General features: G+C 43.5%; 1 protein-coding gene across 1 annotated transcript in view; it reads left to right on the top strand.

Moving 5' to 3' along the window:
* The first annotated feature begins 19,995 nt into the window (after nucleotides 1-19,995).
* ano7 (anoctamin 7) overlaps nucleotides 19,996-24,850 on the top strand; it is a 79,040-nt gene continuing 74,185 nt past the window's right edge. The window contains exon 1 of the mRNA XM_029714384.1: nucleotides 19,996-20,300. The gene's annotated coding sequence lies outside the window, so the exon portion shown is untranslated. The remainder of the gene's footprint in view (nucleotides 20,301-24,850) is intronic.

Raw genomic sequence — 24,850 nt, 5'->3', positions numbered from 1 at the left:
GGAGGAACCACTATCACTGCTCGGCCACCCCGAGTTAAACGAGCCAGTCAATTGGGCATTTTGGCAGTATATTAGAGCATGTCCAATTCGTGATTTTACAGTTTACGTTTATCCATTTCCAAGTATTTCATGGGGGATTTTCCATCACCAACTGGACAGGCTGAAATCAACACCAACGAGTGATTGGACAGTGTTCATTACACATATCCTATATTGTCATTGTGAACTGCTCTTCTGCACGTTGAGTGTCCATTGCCAATGTATATCCATAAGGACTTCCCATTATGAAATGGATATGCTGAATCAACATCAACAAAAAAATCTTACTTCCTATGATCAAACATCACAAATAGACCTTCTAGGTTGATTCGGGGCTTAAAACCTCTTACATCTACACGTTCCGCTAGCGGAACGTCTGCTCCAATATCCAATGATGGGCGGGGCGCGAAATACAAACTCCTCTAAAATCCGAAAACTTCAATTTTTCAAACATATGACTATTTTACAGCTATTTAAAGACAAGACTCTCCTTTATCTAACCACACTGTCCGATTTCAAAAAGGCTTTACAGCGAAAGCAAAACATTAGATTATGTCAGCAGAGTACCCAGCCAGAAATAATCAGACACCCATTTTTCAAGCTAGCACATCATGTCACATAAACCCAAACCATAGCTAAATGCAGCACTAACCTTTTATGATCTTCATCAGATGACACACCTAGGACATTATGTTATACAATACATGCATGTCTGTTCAATCAAGTTCATATTTATATCAAAAAACAGTTTTTTACATTAGCATGTGACGTTCAGAACTAGCATTCCCACCGAACACTTCCGGTGATTTTACTAAATTACTCACGATAAACGTTCACAAAAAGCATAACAATTATTTTAAGAATTATAGATACAGAACTCCTCTATGCACTCGATATGTCCGATTTTAAAATAGCTTTTCGGATGAAGCACATTTTGCAATAATCTAAGTACATAGCCCAGCCATCACGGGCTAGCTATTTAGACACCCAACCAGTTTAGCCTTCACCAAAATCACATTTCCTATAAGAAAAATGTTCTTACCTTGCTTGTTCTTCGTCAGAATGCAGTCCCAGGACTTCTACTTCAATAACAAATGTAGGTTTGGTCCCAAATAATCCATCGTTATGTTCCATCAAGACGTTTTGTTCGTGCGTTCTAGACACTATCCCAACGCTAAATCTCGGCCACGAGCATGACGCAGAATGTGACAAAAAATGTCTAAATATTCCATTACCGTACTTCGAAGCATGTCAACCGCTGTTTAAAAGCAATTTTTATGCAATTTATCTCGTAGAAAAGCGATAATATTCCGACCGGGAATCTGCCTGTCTGTATACTGAGGGAAAAACCGAAAGCCGGGGGCGGGTCGCGAGCGTAAGGCTTAGTCCACTAGCATGTGACGTTCAGAACTAGCATTCCCACCGAACACTTCCGGTGATTTTACTAAATTACTCACGATAAACGTTCACAAAAAGCATAACAATTATTTTAAGAATTATAGATACAGAACTCCTCTATGCACTCGATATGTCCGATTTTAAAATAGCTTTTCGGATGAAGCACATTTTGCAATAATCTAAGTACATAGCCCAGCCATCACGGGCTAGCTATTTAGACACCCAACCAGTTTAGCCTTCACCAAAATCACATTTCCTATAAGAAAAATGTTCTTACCTTGCTTGTTCTTCGTCAGAATGCAGTCCCAGGACTTCTACTTCAATAACAAATGTAGGTTTGGTCCCAAATAATCCATCGTTATGTTCCATCAAGACGTTTTGTTCGTGCGTTCTAGACACTATCCCAACGCTAAATCTCGGCCACGAGCATGACGCAGAATGTGACAAAAAATGTCTAAATATTCCATTACCGTACTTCGAAGCATGTCAACCGCTGTTTAAAAGCAATTTTTATGCAATTTATCTCGTAGAAAAGCGATAATATTCCGACCGGGAATCTGCCTGTCTGTATACTGAGGGAAAAACCGAAAGCCGGGGGCGGGGCGGGTCGCGAGCGTAAGGCTTAGTCCACTGAGTGACCACTTAGCTTTTGCTCTCCTTTGTTTCAGCCAGGGCTTTGAATTACGCCATTCCTGTTTTTCCCGGGCTCTGAGACTCCATTGGAGACGTGGGAAGTGTCACGTAACAGCAGAGATCCTTAGTTTTTGGAAGAGATGTCAAACAAAGAAAATAAAAGGTCTGACAGGGTACTTCCTGAACAGAAGCATCTCAGGTTTTTGCCTGCCATAGGAGTTCTGTTATACTCACAGACACCATTCAAACAGTTTCAGAAACTGTGGAGTGTTTTCTCTCCAAAGCTAATAATTATATGCATATTCTAGTTTCTGGGCAGGACTAATAATCAGATTAAATTGGGTACGTTTTTTATCCAGCCGTGAAAATACTGCCCCCTAGCCATAAGAGGTTAAGATAGTATTATTTATATATAAAATTTGGTCAGACTTTTGTGTTCGGAAGCCGACTTCCTATGATCATATATGGCAAATGGACATAAAATCCTGATTTGGTACTTTCAACACTTATATATGCCACTTGGACATGGTTCACTGACTTTTGTGTTCGGAAGCCAACTTCTTATGATCATATATGGCAAATGGACAAAACATAGACCTTATGGACAAATGATACACATGATTACTACATATGTATAATTGACAAAAAAACACAATTAAAAAAAAACGGTCCAATAAGCACTTTTTATTAGGTTTTAAAATTATTATTTTTTTTTATTTTTTGTTAAATGTCACACTTGGGACCTGAGTTTGTGACCATTTCCCATATGAAAATCTACGGTGGTGCGCATTCACCCCAATGGGATTTTTGGTGTATTACACTTGGCATTTGTAATCCTCTGGTTGCAATATGGTTTTGATGAACTGCCGTCCATTTGAGTGGTATTTGTGATTGTGTATATGGTTCACCCAATGCCAATAAGTTGCCATAAATTTTTGTACATTTCATGGGGGTCTTCTCTTAACCCCATCATGCTAGTTCGGCATGACGGGAGACACCATTTCTGGGTCACAAAAATAAATAAAATTTCAGCACTTTTTTGTGAAAATGGCCACGAGTTCGTCTTGACGAAGACACCGTTTCTGTGTCTCGAATTTGAAACATATTTTTTTGACACTTTTATTGTGAAAATTACAAAACAATTTAATAATTTTTGGCCCTATTCGGCTTGACACGAGACACCGTTTCTGGGTCATGAAACAAATCCCAGTGCTGCCATCTTTATTTGCATCTTTATTTGCGCAAGCCTTCACCTGTTCTGCTTTTTTGCAGGGTTTTTACGGTCATGTAGGGCCATGCAAGGAGAAAATAACAAACATTAATTGTGTAATATGGACTCTTGTGACTGCAAACATATGAAGATCATCAAAGGTAAGTGATTCATTTTATTGCTAATGTTTGTATGCTTTTTGGAAGCGGGGCGCTATCCTCAGATAATCACATGGTATGCTTTCGCAGTAAAGTCTTTTTGAAATCTGACACAGCGGCTGGATTAACAAGAACTTAATCTTTAAGCCGATGTATAACACTTGTATCTAACATGTTTATTATGAGTATTTTGAATTTCGCGCTCTGCAATTTCACCGGATGTTGGCCAGGTGGGACGTTAGCGGTGAGCACGGAAGCCTAGGGCACGGGCCCGGGTGGAGCCGCCGCGGGTGCAGATCTTGGTGGTGGAAGTAGCAAATATTCAAACGAGATCTTTGAAGGCCGAAGTGGAGAAGGGTTCCATGTGAACAGCAGTTGAACATGTGTCAGTCGGTCCTAAGAGATAGGCGAACGCCGTTCGGAAGGGAGGGGCGATGGCCTCCGTCGTCCCCGGCCGATCAAAAGGGAGTCGGGTTCAGATCCCTGAATTCGGAATGGCTGAGACAGGCGGCGTGAGGTGTCGAGTGCGGTAACGCGACTGATCCCGGAGAACCTGGTGGAAGCCCTGGGAGAGTTCTCTTTTCTTTGAAGGGCAGGGCACCCTGGAATGGGTTCGCCCCGAGAGAGGGGCCCAAGCCCTGGAAAGCGTTGCAGTTCCGGCGGCATCCGGTGAGCTCTCGCTGGCCCTTGAAAATCCGGGGGAGAGGGTGTACCCATATCCGCAGCAGATCTCCAAGGTGAACAGCCTCTGGCATGTTAGAACAATGTATAAAAGGAAAGGCAGCTCGCTCTCACGGCCGTGCACATGACTGAGCTCATGCCAATTTTCCAGACACCTGATACAATCAGCTCTTATTCTCTCCCCCATTCACAGTCGAAGCCTGAAACAACGTTCTAAAGACTGTTGACATCTAGTGGAAGCCTTAGGAAGTGCAATATGACCCCACAGAAAAACTACCAACCTCAGATTTCTGACTTCCTGGTTGCATTTTTTTCTCAGATTTTTGCCTGCCATATGGGTTCTGTTATACTCAGACATCATTCAAACAGTATTAGAAACTTGCTACTCAATACTGCCGCCCCTTCCCCAAAGAAGTTAAGCAGGTGGTGTCAGAAAAGTTACCACAGGGATAACTGGCTTGTGACATTCAAGCGTTCATAGCAACGTCGCTTTTTGATCCTTCGACGTCTGCTCTTCCTATCATTGTGAAGCAGAATTCACCAAGCGTTGGATTGTTCACCCACTAATAGGGAACGTGAGCTGGGTTTAGACCGTCGTGAGACAGATTAGTTTTACCCTACTGATGTGTTGTTGCAATAGTAATCCTGCTCAGTACAAGAGGAATCGAAGGTTCAGACATTTGGTGTATGTGCTTGGCTGAGGAGCCAATGGTGTGACGCTACCATCTGTGGGATTATGACTGAACGCCTCTAAGTCAGAATCCCCCCTAAACTTAACGATACCTCAGCGCCATGGATCTTCAGTTTGCCCGGGATAGCCTGCTTCTTTTGGCAGGTGAGTAGAGCCGTTCGTGACAGGGTCGGGGTGCGGCCGGATGAGTTGCCGCCCCTCTCCTGATGCGCACCGCATGTTTGCGGGGAACCTGGTGCTAAATCACTCATAGACGACCTGATTCTGGGTCAGGGTTTTGTACGTAGCAGAGCAGCTCACTCGCTGCGATCTATTGAAAGTCAGCCCTCAATCCAAGCTTTAGTCGGGTACGGAAGGCGTCTTCCTCCACCTTCCTCCTTCTTTACTAACGGGTTACTAGGTGCACAGAGAAGGGCCAGGAGCCAGAGTACGAGAGGCTGGAGGCCCAGAGAGAGAGAGGGAGGGCAAGCAGACTAGTGAAGGTGGAGACCCGGGTTGAAAGTTCCACCAGCACCTGGTAATCCATGTGTATGGACTTAGTCTCTGAGCGGAAAGTGGCTGGGTGACCAGGTGCACACGGTTCGTAACAGCAGGGCAATATACTTTAGTGTCTGTGGAAGGGTGCTTAAGTGTGGGTGCCCCGGTTCGCCTGGTGTGCGAGGTTATGGAGGTGGGGGGTGTCCCCGGCTGGAAGTCATGCCCAGAGAGAGGGATGTTGACCCGGGCAGGGAGTTGAGGCCTGGAGGTCCGTAGTTCCAGGGAGTAAGCTGTACTCTCTGGCCTGGAGAGAGGGGTGTTACCCGGGCAGGGAGGGTAAGCCTAGAGGCCTGGATGTATTTAGTTCCAGGGATGATTTTGCATGATTTTTATTGAACACAGCGATTCTTCTATTAACAGTCGTGCTTTGCAAGCGTTTCTGGGTATAGTTGCAAAATTGTAGTGTCCATATTGAGTTTCCAGGGAATGTAGCATATACCGACCAACAATACCCCTGTTTGTATCATTAGATTTGGCAAAGTTCAGCGTTGCGATCGAACGGCGTATTGTTCCAAATATCATGGTATCACAGACACCATATTCTTGGAATATATTTTTCAAGGCATTTCCTAATGTGGTCAGAGGTTTGCCTTTTGACCTGAAAAAAAAAGGTTTGACTTTCCATAACCATTCAACAAGGGCCGGATTTTCTGAAAATGTTTCAGCCAGGCTACTTCCTCTTGGGATAAGACGATTCTGGATTCCCCAAATGCGAAGTTGATTTTGTGTTGGTAAACACACATTTGGAAGGTGCTTCCTTCCAGGGCAATGCCATTAAATTCTGCTTCCTTGAATGACATTAGCGGTCCCCGACGAGATCCATTAAAAATGTCCAATTGTCCGCAAATTAGTCCAGCAAAATGTAATATGTCTTTGTTTAATGGACACCCTCCAATCGAGCTAAGGCACGCTCTATCAATGAAATGTTGTTATCCAGAAACGTGTGAATCTGATCTGCGTTCAGGATGGAATCCCAGCATTGATTTCGAAATTGGGCCGGCTCTGCTGCCAGACCCATCCTGCAATCGCCATCTCTCTTAGCCAAAGTTATCAGGGTCTTCCTAACTCTTGAGGCGTTGGCTGCGAACATACATGGCTGGAATTCCAGGCAAAACGTAATAAATTGCCTAATATCAGCACGGTAACTTTTTAAGGTACTTGTCACATTCCGAAACCAGTCCCAAATCCGTTGGTAGTTTTCCAGAGATTTCAATCCGATATCGGGGTCCAGACCTGCCATTATTTTTAAGAATTCTTTAATTCTCGAGATTGGCGATTTGGAGTTATATTTACATTGAAATGAAGGGTTTGTTCCCATAAGGTAATGGGTTCCGGAGCATTCTTTGTCCGCCTCGGGTGCAGAATCTATCTCAGATTTGGACTTTGAAAGTTGGCTCTAGTCGGCAGCGGGAATCTCTTCCGTCGCTTGAAGTTGCCCGGGTGGAAGTTGTCTCTTGTCGGCAGCGTGAAGTTCCATCCCTTCTGTCCATGGTAATTCACGGCTTGATGAAACCATTTGCATAGCGTTACTGTAAAACTTTATAGCCCTTTTTAAGTTGTTGAACCGAGCGTAAATGTCTATCTTGTCTTGAAAGTCTTCGTTACCCACAGATCACAGTCTCATATCGGTCTGCCCATTGCAACCCTTCGATGCTAATGAGCTTCCCTTCCAGCCATTTAACCTAACCCCTACCCTCTAACCCTAACCCATTCTCAAGTCACCACCCATCCATTAAGGTTAAATACATAATAGATCCATGTGAAGTACACTTCTTGGATACTACAGTCTTCTTTAATCACGTAAATCAGTCTCGAAAAACAATACTCACAAAAGTTTATTTCTAACCAACAGATACACATGCTTTACTCCAAAAACACAATTATCATCCCAAACACATTTAGATGCATCGTTAAATTATATGGTTTCATAGGATATCCTCTGCAAACAGGATCTGGTAAAAGCAATTCAAACACTATTTCATGCACTCAGAGAGGTTACTCCAAATGATATCTCAGAACTATAAAAAAAAACAGCACCTTGGGGGCCCTCTCTCCCATTTAGCCTACACACTCGCATAACACAAGTCTGTCCATCACTTCATTATAGAGGTCCCGGAGACATTTCCAAATCAAACACAATTTTTCCCTCACCAAAGAGGCACACACACCCCTACAGCCGTATAGAATAATCTCAGCATTTAGGAGGAGTAAGAGTCTCAAAGACATCCTCATCCAAGTTAAATACAGTACTAAGCCCCCACAACCACCCAAACCCTACACGGCCCACTTCAGACCAAGAAAAATGTCAAACTCATATAGCAAGACCTCCACTTCAGTATTAGACTCAATTTCACTCTACACTCAAAATGTCATATATATATATATATATATCACTTGCACATTTTGCAAAAACACTACATTGGGGAAACCCAGTATACAATAGAAAATAGACTTAAACAACATATATACAATATCAAACGGGTCCATCTACACACAGAGCTAGTCACTCATTTCCAGGATCATCCCATCACTTACCTCAATATATCAGGATTACAGTTGTGTTCTGGGTGGACCAGTGGGCGGCGAAAAGCAGTGGAACGTAGGTGGATAAGAGACATACAAACAATTACACCCAGCGGTCTGAATGAGCGTTTTTAACCAGTCAGATAGGATCAATTGAAAGGGATAGCACTTGTTTACAGGGTTCTCAAGGAGTTGGAAGAAGGATGCACCACAAAACAAAAAACACAATAAATAAAGTTTGTGGTTTTTCTTATTTAACATATGCATGCTTATTTGTAATAGTTTTATTCCTTTATGTATTCGAATTTGTTTTAACAACTTAGCACTTGACCTCATAGCACTTTTATAGATATATGGGTTTATAACTGTGTTTATATATGTACTAATAAAGCATCTATCCCTTGACCACTTGTATATTTCAATATCTTAGTCTCTTCATGGTCCTAGATAAACATTCAGACTATAATTTTAGAAGCAATATTAACCTACTTACTTTTGGTAAGGTTCTTAGGAGGCAATCTATTGGATTTTAACAGTGGAATTTATTTAGATTGGAGTGGCACACAACAATAGGCCTGCGCACCACAAGACAAATCAGTCTCTTTTTAACCCTACTCAAATTAAAAACCTAACCATAACCCTAACTCTAACCCAGAGTTAGGATCATGGAAGGGAATAACTCTTAATTATACTTATGATTGAAAACATCCAGGACTACAGACAGACTGACACGGACTAAATACATAGACAACGTGGAGATAAAAAGAAGGATCCGATGGGGGAGTAACTCCTTGGTTGAACTATGCTTTCCACATCCATTGACAAACAGACTTTGAATGACCTACCTAACCTTAACCCTAACCATTCTAACCCTAAACTTAACCCGAACCTTAACCATTCTAACCCTAACCTTAACCATTCTAATCCTAAACCTAACCCTACGGACGGACTGTTTTAAGTCCAAGTGGGCAAACATGTGGTCTACAACTTTGCCTGGGTGCGCCCGGACTCCCCTGGCCCGCGTGTCAATGCTGTGGAGTGCACCCATTCCCCCCCCCCCCTTCGGCTTCCACGTGTCAGAGATGGAAGTGGATCAACCGCTTCAAAACTAGAAACTAACCCTAACCCCTAAACCTAACCTTAACCTTAATCTTAACCCTTTCCCGATTCTGGGTCCATAACCCTATCCCACCCCATCCTATCCCAGTCCTCCACCCCCTTTCCCAGACCCCCTGTTCCTATTCCCCCAATAGATACAGAACCCCAGATTATACCCATCATCAGCACCTTCTCAGACATAAACAGACTCCTTCATTGTAGACTTAAAGTCGCTTTCACTTAAACACAACGCACATTCCCCCCACTTCAGGAATATAGACCCATATCAGCTTTTCGCAGAAACCCCAACCTCAGGGATCTATTCATTTTTGCTAAATTTCCCAATGAACTCATTCCCAAACCACCCATTGATCAACAGTATTATAGACAACTTCCGCATATTCAAAATCCATATGCACAAACCTCCAGTCCTATCCCACAACTCATGACAATTCAAAGCATCATTCAAAGCACCACTATGCCATAACATGCACACTATGCCACAACATTTATATAGGAGAAACCGGTCACACAGTCTTGACACGCCTCAAACAGCACCTCTACACAGTTGAAAAAAACATATTACAAACACACCTGGTCAAACATTTTCAAATCCACCCTACAACCTCCCTCCGCGTTACCGGTCTGGAGATGAAAGCCTCCTGGACCACAGGCCAGAGAAAAGCAGCCGAATCCAGGTGGATTTCAAAACTTTATAATTTGGCTCCACTTGGAATGAATGTGTGGGAGTCGGTGGGGGCCTAATTAAGAGAGCTGGAGGGGCCCCGACACGAGGAGGAAGTTCAAATAAAACATTATGTATTTGATTGCTCAACCTGGTCTTTTTTTTATTTCGTACTGAATGTTATTATACACTGCTCAAAAAATAAAGGGAACACTTAAACAACACAATGTAACTCCAAGTCAATCACACTTCTGTGAAATCAAACTGTCCACTTAGGAAGCAACACTGACTGACAAATTTCACACGCTGTTGTGCAAATGGAATAGATAACAGGTGGAAATTATAGGCAATTAGCAAGACACCCCCAATAAAGGAGTGGTTCTGCAGGTGGGGACCACAGACCACTTCTCAGTTCCTATTCTTCCTAGCTGATGTTTTGGTCACTTTTGAATGCTGGCGGTGCTTTCACTCTAGTGGTAGCATGAGACGGAGTCTACAACCCACACAAGTGGCTCAGATAGTGCAGCTCATTCTGGATGGCACATCAATGCGAGCTGTGGCAAGAAGGTTTGCTGTGTCTGTCAGCGTAGTGTCCAGAGCATGGAGGCGCTACCAGGAGACAGGCCAGTACATCAGGAGACGTGGAGGAGGCCGTAGGAGGGCAACAACCCAGCAGCAGGACCGCTACCTCCGCCTTTGTGCAAGGAGGAGCAGGAGAAGCACTGCCAGAGCCCTGCAAAATGACCTCCAGCAGGCCACAAATGTGCATGTGTCTGCTCAAACGGTCGGAAACAGACTCCATGAGGGTGGTATGAGGGCCCGACGTCCACAGGTGGGGGTTGTGCTTACAGCCCAACACCGTGCAGGACGTTTGGCATTTGCCAGAGAACACCAAGATTGGCAAATTCGCCACTGGCGCCCTGTGCTCTTCACAGATGAAAGCAGGTTCACAGTGTGCACGTGACAGACGTGACAGTCTGGAGACGCCGTGGAGAACGTTCTGCTGCCTGCAACATCCTCCAACATGACCGGTTTGGCGGTGGGTCAGTCATGGTGTGGGGTGGCATTTCTTTGGGGGGCCGCACAGCCCTCCATGTGCTCGCCAGAGGTAGCCTGACTGCCATTAGGTACCGAGATGAGATCCTCAGACCCCTTGTGAGACCATATGCTGGTGCGGTTGGCCCTGGGTTCCTCCTAATGCAAGACAATGCTAGACCTCATGTGGCTGGAGTGTGTCAGCAGTTCCTGCAAGAGGAAGGCATTGATGCTATGGACTGGCCCGCCCGTTCCCCAGACCAGAATCCAATTGAGCACAATTGGGACATCATGTCTCGCTCCATCCACCAATGCCACGTTGCACCACAGACTGTCCAGGAGTTGGTGGATGCTTTAGTCCAGGTCTGGGAGGAGATCCCTCAGGAGACCATCCGCCACCTCATCAGGAGCATGCCCAGGCGTTGTAGGGAGGTCATACAGGCACGTGGAGGCCACACACACTACTGAGCCACATTTTGACTTGTTTTAAGGACATTACATCAAAGTTGGATCAGCCTGTAGTTTGGTTTTCCACTTTGGTTTTGAGTATGACTCCAAATCCAGACCTCCATGGGTTGATAAATTGGATTTCCATTGATTATTTTTGTGTGATTTTGTTGTCAGCACATTCAACTATGTAAAGAAAAAAGTACTGTAATGTAAAAGTAATAAGATTATTTCATTCATTCAGATCTAGGATGTGTTATTTTAGTGTTCCCTTTATTTTTTGGAGCAGTATATTATGCACTTTAGTATGGCATGTGATCCCATCACCCCCCCCATCATTTCTAATTCTATACTTGATTATTTGTTTAATTATTTAATTGTTTAGGTACTTAACTGATCTAGTATGCATGTTTTATCGTGATTTTATATGAAATTTGGTTTAAAGTTAAACCCTTTACTCCCAGGTTTTTATTGATGATTGTCTTCCTCCTGTTTTTTTAATTGTTGTGGGTGACCCCTCAGAGCTCTTGCTCTCTCATGTCCTCCCACTTTCTCGAGACCGGTCAAATGTACAACACAAAAACAGGGCGGAAAGTTGCAATAGGCCTGTGCAACCCAAGGTTTGATACCAATATATACATAAACCCTCTTAACCTTTAACCCTAACCCTTAACCCCTAACCTTAACCCTAAACCCTGACCCCAACCCTACCCCCTAACCCTAAACCCCAACCCCTAACCCCTCTCCAAATCTACCCTGCAACCACATCTTTAAGGCCTTCACGCGGCCCTCACCCTCGCTGCTCCGAGGGGCTCAGAGTTGGAGTGCAGGGATAAGAAACTCTAACAAAGCGATGCTGCCCTACACATATCCGTTCCATATCTCTTTAAAAAAAAATGCCAGACACTCACCGAAGAGAATGCAGGGCTTGACTAGCGGCCAACGACACGCTTTCGCTCCCGGCAGAGCTACCCTGTGAGCCACAGGCCTGCTGATTCAGTACCTTGACAGAATGAGTCGGGAAGTTCAGCCACTGACTGGCTGGTGGCTCTTGATGTCTCCGATAGAGTGTTGGTGAAATGGGCTTGGGACCGCTCGGCGCACCGGAACCTAGTTGGGGCCTCGGAACCTGGAAGGGAGACCAGGTGCTGTTTGATGGGGAAGAGGATCCGTCAGATATACAAACCAGCTTCGGACACTCTGCGGACTCCCGGCCCCGTCTCGCTCCTACTGATCCGACCACTATAAGACTTGAACAACATAGCAACAATAACTCACTGGCTAAGAATGACACCCTATGGGGACCCACAATCCTGGAAGGGAGTGGCCTCACTAGTTCTTGCCATCTGAACCACTGAGTATGAAGGACTGACTCCTGGGGTGGATGCATAACAACCTTAGAGGAGGTTATACTTCCTGGGTTTTTGTCTGCTCAAACTCTTAAGGCCGACTGACTGACATGCTTGGGATGGACACATGGCAACCGACTGAGAAGCTGGGCTCCTGGAAGGGAGCAGCCCTCTATGGTTTTTGCCTGACCCTAAACCAAGTATGTATCTATGAGGACGATGGATGGAGCGATGGACGGAGCTCAAAGGGTGGATGCATGACAACCGTAGAAAAGGTTAATCTTCTGGGTTTTTGTCTGCTGAAACCACAAGAACTCAATGACAGACTGTTTTGGTATGGACACATGGCAAGCAACTGAGACACCAGACCCGCACAGGATACGCAACTCAACCTCATTGCCTGATCCTACACCAAGCATGCCACGACAGCACCAGCTAGATGTGAATACATGGCAATTGCTTCAGAGTAAGGATCCTGGAAGGAAATTACTCTTAAACGAATTGACGTACGAAAACATCCAGGACCTAACGACAGACGAACACGGGGTGGACCAGAGGTGTGGACTCGAGTCACATGACTTGGATTCGAGTCAGACTCGAGTCACAAATATGATGACTTGCAACTCGACTTTGACTTTAACACCAATGACTCGTGACTTAACTTGGACTTGAGCCTTTTGACTCGAACTGACTTGATACCCTCCCCAAACCCAAATATAAAAAATCATGCTATTAAAAAAAGTGTGCAGCGCATAAACTCTTCATTTAACGGATTACAGTTTGAATCGGAAATCAGCCAATCAAATTGTGCCAGCTGAGAAAAAGTTGAGCGTGGCAGTGCAGAGGAACGTTGGCGGATGAATTCAGATGGAGCCCTTGGAAAGATGATACCCAAAATTATTATTTTCAGATGTAAAGACTACGCTGTATCAATAAAAAACAGATTGCAAAACATGCGGGAAGAAAATGACATACGGAGGTGCAACAACTTCCAACTTTGTTCGACATTTGAAGCTGCACAAAGGATGGTAAACCGTGGCTAATATAGCTGACAGCAATATAATTTACAACTTTGCAAGTGTAGCATGTATGCTGACGTAATATTAAATCAATGAGCCTCCACACAGTCAGTCAGTGCGGGAACGTGATCATTGCACCCAAGATTGAGCTACAACTGGCTAGGCAGTTAGTAGCCTAAATCCTGACTGATGTTACTGCTGTTCCTAAAACCATTGACATACGTTAGCCTACTGTAACCACACACAGAGAGGGTGTGGGGGTGTGTGTGTGTGTGTTAAGGTTGGGCAATTGTGTACAAGCCTACATCGCCAGATTGCGCCCCCATAGCGATCCTCGATCGTCGATCGCTATGGGGGGGGGGGGTCTTTCTCATGGCTACCCATGTATTTCCATGGAAATATAACATTTATTTAGAAAGTAATAAATATATATATTTTTAAAAGCATTCATGATTTGAGTAAATGTAATATACTAACTGTTACTAACTGGTACTTGTTAAAAATATGAAATGGTATTACATTTGGTGAAGAGCACATTGACATTGGACTTGAGACTTGACTTGAGACTTGACTCGGACTTGCCTGTCTTAACTTGGCACTTGAGTGCTACGACTTGAGACTTACTTGTGACTTGTAAAACAATGACTTGGCCCCACCTCTGGGGTGGACACTTGGCTAATCAGCAGGAAAAGATGGTTCAGAGGGCGAATTTCTCTCCGATGGCCTTTTTTTCACAACCGTCGACACTCGTACACATAGGAGGACTTCTCTAACCCTTAACCTACCCCCACCCTAACCTACCCCCACCCTTACCCTAACCCTGACCCCACCCTTATCCTAACCCTAAACTCACCCTTATCCCAACCCTAAGCTACCCCCACCCTAACCTACCCCCACCCTTACACTAACCCTACCATTATCCTAACCCTAATCTCACCCTTACCTCAACCCTACCCCTGGTCTCTGCATTAGCTTGAAGTCATCAGATCGACCTTGTGGATTTCTTACAAACACAAACCTAGCCCCTAATCCGAACCCTAACCCCTAACCCTAACCCTAGAGAGGACTTCCCATTCCTACAATCTACCGTAGTTGAAAACTCACATACCACAGCCAAACCAAAGACAATTACAATTGAGGCCCAGGTGATCCACACACCTTGGCGCTAAGTGGTCATCCCGACCACTTCTCAACCCACTGTAGCCATAGGGCCAGCACAACCACCTGGCAAATCTAGATCTAGATAATGTGGCAGTTTACTCTGACTTGAACATCTCAGGTCCATCCAGCCCAGACACTAACATCTTTACTTCTGTTTCCACAGAGACCCAAACCAACATACCCATAAACCCCACTAAGATGTTGAATAAGGAGAAAGGGGCTAAGGGTGCTAAAAATGTGATGATCGGACAGACTAAAGGGAAGTTCAATCCCTGTAATGTCCCGTCTGAACCCTCCCCAACACTTACCTCTCCACACACCAGACCCCCCTTACTACCTACCCTACTTAGTATGCCTCCAAACAATGGGCTCCCCAAACAGCCTATGGTGAGACTGGAACTCAATTTCCCCTCTGAAACATCTCCAATATTTGCCTCTACACATACTGGAAACCTTGTACCCACCCCACTTATTTGGGGTCCCAGGAAAAAGATTGACATTCCCAATGAAGGGGGTTAAGGTTAGGGCTTGAATAAAAGGTGAAGTTAAGGTTAGGGCAAGGCTCAAGGGCATGCCTTAATAAACTGTAAGTGCTAGGATTAAGTTAAAAAAAGGGTTAGGGTTAAAGTTACGGTTAGGGTTAGGTGGGGATAGGGGATGGTTGGGTTGGATGGGAATGGGGATTAGGGTTGGGTTTGAAATTACGGGTAGGGTTAGGATAGAGTTGGGATAGGTGTTAGGGTTGGGGTTAGGATAGGGTTGGGGATTAGGGTTAGGATGGGGGGAATTGGGGTTAAGGTTAGGGTTGAAATTACAGTAGTAAGTATTAACTATTGCTCCTAGGGATACATCTTTATGAAAGTTGTTATATGAGAAGTGAGGAGACATTCCAGTCAACTGGGCATTTGTGCAGTATATTAGAGCATGTCCAATTTGTGTTGGTAAATTCCCATTGGAAGACATTGAAAATGGACAGTGTACAATTCCAATGTATTTTATGAGGGATTTACCATCACCAAATGGACAGGCTGAAATCAACACCAACAAGTGATGGAGAGGAACAGCTATCACTGCTCGGCCATCCCGAGTTCAAAGGGCCAGTCAATTGGGCATTTCTGCAGTATATTAGAGCATGTCCAATTCATGATGGTAAATTCCCATTGTAAGACAATGCAAATGGACAGTTTACATTTCTCCATTTCCAATGTATTTAATGAGGGATTTTGATGTTAGGACTTCCCATTATTACACCTGGCATTTGCAATGTTCCGGTTGCAATATGGTTTTGATGAACTGCCGTCCATTTTAGTGGTATTTGCGATTGTGTATATGGTTCGCCCCATGCCAATACGTTACCCAGATCTTTGCCTCGACACAATCCTGACTCTGAGCTGTACGGACAATTCCTTTGAACTCATGACTTGGTTTTGCTCTGACATGCACTGTCAACTGTGGGCATGTATAAAGGTAGGTGTGTGTCTTTCCAAATCATGTCAAATCAATTGAATTTACGACAGGTGGACTCCAATCATGTTCTAGAAATCTCTCAAGGATTATCAATGGTAACTGTAGCATACTGCACTAGCATTGAATAGTCCCTGCGATATGCAACTTTTCAGGGAAGTCAGGAACCAATACACAGTCAGTTAGGAAAGCAAAGGCTAGGTTTTTCAAACAGAAATTTGCATCCTGTAGCTCTAACTCCAAAAAGTTCTGGGACACTGTAAAGTCCATGGAGATTAAGAGCACCTCCTCCCAGCTGCCCACTGCACTGAGGCTAGGAAACACTGTCACCACTGATAAATCCATGATAATCGAGAATATCAATAAGCATTTCTCTACTGCTGGCCATGCTTTCCTCCTGGCTACCCCAACCCCAGCCAACAGCTCCGCACTCCCCCGCAGCTACTTTTCCAAGCTTCCCCAGCTTCTTCTTCACCCAAATCCAGATAGCAGATGTTCTGAAAGAGCTGCAAAACCTGGACCTGTACAAATCAGCTGGGCTAGACAATCTGGACCCTCTCTTTCTAAAATGATCTGCCGCCATTGTTGCAACCCCTATTACTAGTTTGTTCAACCTCTCTTTCATATCGTCTGAGATTCCTAAAGATTGGAAAGCTGCCGCGGTCATCCCCCTCTTCAAAGGGGGTGACAATCTAGACCCAAAGTGTTACAGACCTATATCCATCCTGCCCTGCCTTTCTAAAGTCTTCGAAAGCCAAGTTAACAAACAGATCACTGACCATTTCGAATCCCACCGTACCTTCTCCACTATGCAATCCGGTTTCCGAGCTGGTCACGGGTGCACCTCAGCCACGTTCAAGGTACTAAACAATATCATAACCGCCATCGATAAGAGACAATACTGTGCAGCCGTCTTCATCGACCTGGCCAAGGCTTTCGACTCTGTCAATCAACGTATTCTTATCGGCAGACTCAACAGCCTTGGTTTCTCAAATGACTGCCTCGCCTGAATCACCAACTACTTCTCAGATAGAGTTCAGTGTGTCTGTAATCGGCCTGTGTGTTGCTCGTGTGGAGGAGTCAGGCGCAGGACAGCAGATATGAGTAAGGAACGTAATTTACTCAAGGAATCAATAGAATACAACACAATAAACTAGCCCACAATAACGGACCGTATACATACAAACAATCACTCACAAAAAACCATGGGGGAACAGAAGGTTAAATAACGAACAAGTAATTGGGAATTGGAACCAGGTGTGTAAAACAAAGACAAAACAAATGGAAAATTAAAAGTGGATTGGCAATGGCTAGAAGGCCGGTGACGTCGACTGCCGAACGCCGCCCGAACAAGGAGAGGGACCGACTTCGGCGGAAGTCATGACAGTGTCAAATCGGAGGACCTGTTGGGGGTGCCACAGGGTTCAATTCTCGGGCCGACTCTTTTCTCTGTATATATCAACGATGTCGCTCTTGCAGCGGGTGATTATTTTATCCACCTCTATGCAGACGACACCGTTCTGTATACATCTGGCCCTTCTTTGGACACTGTGCTAAAAAACCTCCAAACGAGCTTCAATGCCATACAACACTCCTTCCGTGGCCTCCAACTGCTCTTAAACACTAATAAAACTAAATGCATGATCTTCAACCGATCGCTGCCCGCCCGCACCCGCCCGCCTGACTAGCATCACTGCTCTGGACGGTTCTGACTTAGAATATGTGGACAACTACAAATACCTAGGTGTCTGGCTAGACTGTAAACTCTCATCCAGACTCATACTAAGCATCTCCAATCCAAAATTAAATCTAGAATCAGTTTCCTATTTTGCAACAAAGCATTCTTCACTCACCCTGCCAAACATACCCTCGTAAAACTGACTATCCTACCTATCCTCGACTTCGGCGATGTAATTTACAAAATAACCTCCAACACTCTACTCAGCAAACTGGATGCAATCTATCACAGAGCCATCCGTTTTTTCACGAAAGCCCCATATACCATCCACCACTGCGTCCTGTATGCTCTCGTCGGCTGGCCCTCGCTACATATTAGTCGCCAGCACTGGCTCCAGGTCATCTATAAGTCTTTGCTAGGTAAGGCTCCGCCTTATCTCAGCTCATTGGTCACCATAACAACACCCACCCGTAGCACGCGCTCCAGCAGGTATATCTCACTGGTCATCCCCAAAGCCAACAGCACCTTTGGCCGCCTTTCCTTCCAGTTGTCTGCTGCCAGTGACTGGAGCGAATTGCAAACATCTCTGAAGTTGGAGACTTATATCTGCCTCACTAACTTTAAGCATCAGCTATCTGAGCAGCTTACCGATCGCTGCAGCTGTACTTGGCCCATCTGTAAATAGCCCATCCAACTACCTACCTCATCCCCATATTGTTTTTATTTACTTTTTCGCTCTTTTGCACACCAGTATTTCTACATCATCAGTATTTCTACATTTCTACATCATCATCTGCACATCTATCACTCCAGTGTTAATTTGCTACATTGTAATTAGTTCGCTACTATGGCCTATTTATTGCCTTACCTCCTTACTCCATTTGCACACACTGTATATAGATTTTTCTATTGTGTTATTGACTGTACTTTTGTTTATCCAATGTGTAACTCTGTGTTGTTGTTTTTTGTCGCACTGCTTTGCTTTATCTTGGCCAGGTCACAGTTGTAAATGAGAACTTGTTATCAACTGGCCTACCTGGTTAAATAAAGGTGAAATCAATATAAAAAAAACAGGATGCACCTGAGCTCAATTTCGAGTGTCATAGCAAAGGGTCTGAATACTTATGTAAATAAACCTGTTTTCGCTTTGTCATTATGGCGTATTGTGTGTAGATTGAGGAACATTTTTTATATTTAATCAATTTTCGAATAAGGTTGTAACATAATATAATGTGGGAAAAGGAAAGGGGTCTGAATACTTTCCAAATGCACTGATTATACTATAAGTGTTATTTTCTTATGTCTCCGTGATTGTTTAACATAAGTATAAAAGTATCTTACCCTAACTCATTCACCACAGCATATAGACTGAAAACACCGTATTCATTATACTGTTAGAGCATGGGAAGGAGGTTATGTTAAGATATGTCAGTAACACTTCATAAAAGCTCATACATGCTTATAAGAAATAGGAAGGCATTATATTTTATGTCCTGGATTAACTGAATGGATATGGACTTGCCCTGAAGCTGGTCTTTCAGCAGAGCCAATATATTTCACAACATCTCCTTCATCAGTAGCATCCCTTATGTCTAGATTGAGAAAATACAAATGAGGAGCCTACAGCACTGGAGTGCAGTAGAGTGATGTAGTTAGTATATGAATGTGAAATGTAAGAATTATGCCTAGCCATCAGTATAGGGGTCAATTGCATTTTATTTCAGTAAATTCAGGAAGTAAACTGAAATTCTAATTCCAGTTATACATTTTTCCATTGCCACACACCAACAGTAATTCTGGAAGTTCTCATCTTTCATGTAGAATTACAGTTAAAATCATGTTTAAAGTATATACATCAGAAGTTATATTAAGCCTGTAAAACTCATATTTTACCTGTGAAGACAAGATCAATCAACTTGACCAATGCAAAGGCATGTATTTCCTCATAAAAAATGAATCATTTTGAAAAGATAAACTATTGCGTGCTTGCGTGAGTGCGTGCATCTGGTGTGTTTGTGTGTGTGCGTCTGCACGTATGTCTCAGGGGTTGTAAGGGTGAAATTAGGTGAAAGGAGCTCCACCTTCACAGCAAACAAAAGCCTCTTCTCCTTCCTGCTCTCTCTCTCTTACTCCCTTCCTTGCTAACTTTTCTTCCCTCCCTCCCTTGTCTCTTATCTGTCCTGCCCGGATGTGTATGTCTATGTCTGAGTGCTGTATCCTGCAGTGCCTCTGGCAGTTGCGACAGTTAAGGAAGTTAGTAACAACTACTACAGCAAAGGAGTACAGAACATTAGTTGCTGTTGGAGAGACGCCACACGGACCAAGCCTTTTAGTCTGGGAAGACCCAGAACAGAGTAGGACTTCTGAGGATATCCTTCCTTCCCATCTATAGTATCTGGACTGAGGAGGGACTCCACCTGTAACGTTGTGATGGTGATTAAGTGAAAGTTGTAACCTGGGTGTGCGCCATAACGGTGAAACTGGAGGAACACAGGTGAGCTCGAAATGAGAGAAATAAGAGAAGGGAAAACAGTGTAAATTAATAATAATTAATGTTGAGAGCGAGAAAGTATTTAGTCAGGTTCATTATGAGATGATTATAATGATACATGCTTAAGACAGGTCTTACAATTGCATCATATTCCATCTGCAGGCTAGTTAACAGTTTTTTATTTATTTTAGGTGTAGATCAGCTTTAATATTGCAGATTGTAGCTTCCATTCTCCCATATCTTTTTTTTGTAAATTTACTGTAACAGTCAGTTTGGACACAGCTACTAATTCATTTACATTTTAGTCATTTAGCAGACACTCTTATCCAGAGTGACTTACAGTAGTAAATGCATACATTTCATACATTATTTTCCCCGTACTGGTCCCCCGTGGGAATAGAACCCACAACCCTGGCGTTGCAAACACCATGCTCGACCAACTGAGCCACACGGGATTTTACTTTATTTGTTCTATTTTCTACATTGTAGAATAATAGTGAAGACATCAAAACTATGAAATAACACTTATGGAATCATATAGCAACCAAAAAAGTGTTGGTGAAGTACTGTATATACATTTTTACAAATATATTTTTCTTTATTATATTACCATAACCCTACCACCCCTCCCCTAATTGGAGTAGACTGATGGACAACAACACTTCGACTTCTATTTCCAGCTTATACATACTAAATACATTTTACGGACACAACTATTGTAAAATATATAATATATATTTTTTTTTTAATCCCGTCCTTCAGCTACCCTCAACCTATCCAATCTATCGCTGAAGACCATTCAGTTTGGGTTTTGCCATGTATTTTTAACTGCTGTTTTCACAAAAGTTCTGAACCTATATACATTTTACGGACCCAGTATATTTTTCATTAATTATATTGTTGTTTTTAGTCCCACCCTTCAGCTAGACTCAACCCCTCCCATCTAAACTCAGCAAAAAAGGACGCGTCATCTCACTGTCAACTGCGTTTATTTTCAGCAAATTTAACATGTGTAAATATTTGTATGAACATAACAAGATTCAACAACTGAGACATAAACTGAACAAGTTCCACAGACATGTGACTAACAGAAATGAAATAATGTGTCCCTGAACAAAGGGGGGACAACGGCGGGACTGAGACAGGTAGGGGCAGGACTGAGACAGGTAATGGCGGACTGAACGTAGTTATGTTGAGCACCTCAAGATAAAAACATAATATTCAATATCGGCAAGTTAGACTAAATATTAGCACTACACAATCTGGTGGGTGATAACTTTCAATCTGGATAATAACACAAAACAAATCTTAAGACTAAAGAAATTTATCGACAAATATTACGAAAACAAGCAACACCCAAACATGACAGAGTAAGACAGGGGAACCGATTTCAAAACGAAAACGTGACTCTTCTACAGACAGACAATTTAATTTTTTCACCACCGGGAATGGTAAAGGTCGAAACCGATCTGTTAAAATCAATAAATGACAAACTGGGTATACTTGAATTAGTCAGTTAGGATATAAAAGAGTTGAAGGCAAGCCTCGAGATGAGTGATGAAAAAGCTGCGACACTGAAGAAGGAAACAAACAAGCTAAAAGTGTCAGTCAATTAGATTGAAATCGAAGTGAATGAACTTAAAAAGGAGAACATCGTTCTGAGAGAAGCCTTACTTGACATACAGACTAGATCCATGAGATAGAATCTGGTACTTACAGGTATCCAAGAGAAAGAAGGAGAAGTTCCTGAATCTGTAGTTAGAGAGTTCCTCCTTACAGCGCTTCAGATTCCACGCGAAGCAATCGACAAAATCCAACTCGAACGTGTACACCGTTTCGGACAGAGAGGGCAGAGGTATGAACGCCCAATCGTTGCCAAATTTGCTTCATTTAAAGATAAAATAATGGTTAAAAGCCTGGGTAAAAGACTTGCTGGGACCAAAATTGGCATGAATGACCAGTTCCCGAAGGAAATTGCAGAACGGTGTAAAGTTCTGTATCCAATTTTCAAGGAAAATAGATTAAAAGGGAAACGAGTAGCTCTCGTTGTCGATAAACTATATATTGATAACCAATTGTTCAGAGACATAAAGACTACTCCACGGCTATTTTAAAAATTACAAAGTTCTTATAGACGAGGAAAATAATGAAACACAATTCTATCCTGGTTATGGATTGTAATAATACAATAAAAAATATAGCTTTTCTATATACAGTGGGGAGAACAAGTATTTGATACACTGCCGATTTTGCAGGTTTTCCTACTTACAAGGCATGTAGAGGTCTGTAATTTTAATCATAGGTACACTTCAACTGTGAGAGACGGAATCTAAAATGGAGGCGCACTGGAGTTCTGGAGCGTATAGCTGGCACAACCCGTCCTGGCTGGATGCTCACTTTAGCCCGGCACGTGCAGGACGCACTGGGCTGTGAAGGCGCACTGGCAACGCAGTGCGTAGAGCCGGTGCAGGATATCCTGGACCGAGGAGGCGTACTGGAGGTCTGGAGCGTAGAGCTGGCACAACCCGTCCTGGCTGCATGCTCACTTTAGCCCGGCAAATGCGGGGCGCTGGCACAGGACGCACTGGGCTGTGAAGGCGCACTGGCAACGCAGTGCGTAGAGCCGGCGCAGGATATCCTGGACCGAGGAGGCGTACTGGAGACCAGGAGCGCTGAGCCGGCACAACCCTTCCTGGCTGGATGCTCACTTTTGCACGGCAAGTGCAAGGAGCGGGCACAGAACGCACCGGGCTGTGGATGCGCACTGGAGATACATTGCGTATCTCCGCAAAGCATGGTATCTGAACCGTGACCAACTCCTCATCGTAAATACAGGGAGTTGGTTCTTGTTCCCACCTTTGCTCCGCTCACCACCCTGTGTGCCCCCCCAATTTCTTTTTGAGGCTGACTCTCGGGTTTCCGTCACCGTTCCTCTCTTGCTACCTCCGCCTGCTTCCATGGCAGGGTCTTGTCCCCTGCCATTACCTCCTCCCAGGTCCAGGATGTCCTCCACTCCCTTTTCTCCCGGGCCCAGGATCCCTGCTCCTCCTGGGCACGCTGCTTGGTCCTTTGGTGGTGGGATCTTCTGTTACGTCTGTTGTTGGAATGAGACCAAGGTGCAGCGAGGTAGGTGTACATTTTCATTTATTTCAAATGACACCGGGATAACAACAAAATACGAAAACGAATGTAAAGCTATGTGCAGTGCAGAAAGCAACTACACACAAACAAGATCCCACAATCACAGGTGGGAAAAGGGCTGCCTAAGTATGATCCCCAATCAGAGACAACAATAAACAGTTGCCTCTGATTGGGAACCATACTAGGCCAACAAAGAAATAGAAACATAGATATGCCCACCCAAGTCACACCCTGACCTAACAAAATAGAGAATAAAAAAGGCTCTCTAAGGTCAGGGCGTGACAAGTAAAGTACTTTAAGAATATGTTTTAATTTCAGTCTCCTCCGTCTCCACTAGCTGAAACTAATTGTATGGATTTTTTTCCTAATAATAATGTAAAATTAACACGCAACAAGAAGGTCTGATATCATCATTACTGAAACAGGACCCAAGTGGTATATATGAAGATCCATTCCAGTAAAAAAATTGGAGACCTCTTACACTTCAGTGTTGTGATGCAAAAACCCTAGCAAAATGCTTGGCGCATAGAATTAAAAAAGCATTGTCAGATATTATTCATCCTAATCAGACAGGTTTTTTACATGGACGATACATTGGAGATAATATAAGACAAGTTCTGGAAACAATAGAATACTATGAAATATCGGGGACACTAGGCCTGGTTTTCATAGCTGATTTTGAAAAGGCTTTTGATAAAGTACGACAGGAGTTTATATATAAATGCCTGGAATATTTGAACTTTGGGGAATCTCTTATAAAATGGATTAAAGTTATGTATAGTAACCCTAGGAGTAAAATAATAAATAATGGTTACATCTCAGAAAGTTTTAAACTATCTAGAGGATAGGGTTGTCCACTATCAGCAGATCTATTTATTATTGCCATCGAAATGTTAGCTGTTAAAATTAGATCAAACAATAATATTAAGGGATTAGAAATCCATGGCTTAAAAACTAAGGTGTCATTGTGTCACGACTTCCGCCGAAGTTGGTCCTTCTCCTTGTTCGGGTGGCGTTCGGCGGTCGACGTCACCGGTTTTCTAGCCACCACCGATCCACTTTTCATTTTCCATTTGTTTTGTCTTCATTGTACACACCTGGTTTCCATTCCCATAATTATGTTCCTTATTTAACCCTCTGGTTCCCCCATGGTTTTGTGCGTGTTTGTTCTTTGTAAGTTGGTCTGTATTTGTGAGCCTGATTATTTTCCTTCTTGGAAGATTTGTTGTTTTGAGTAAAGTTACGTGAATTACTCATCTCTGTGTCCTGCGCCTGACTCCGCCTTACCTGCTACACCTAGACGCCTTACATATTGTACGCTGATGATTCATGTTTTCTTTTAAAACCACAACTAGAATCTCTCCACAGCCTCATAGAGGAGCTAGATACTTTTGCTATCCTCTCTGGATTAA

Source organism: Salmo trutta, chromosome 26 (assembly GCF_901001165.1).
Source record: "Salmo trutta chromosome 26, fSalTru1.1, whole genome shotgun sequence".
In the NCBI taxonomy this organism is placed as follows: domain Eukaryota; kingdom Metazoa; phylum Chordata; class Actinopteri; order Salmoniformes; family Salmonidae; genus Salmo; species Salmo trutta.
Note: the sequence above shows the minus strand (reverse complement) of the source record. Positions and strands in the feature narration are given on the sequence as shown.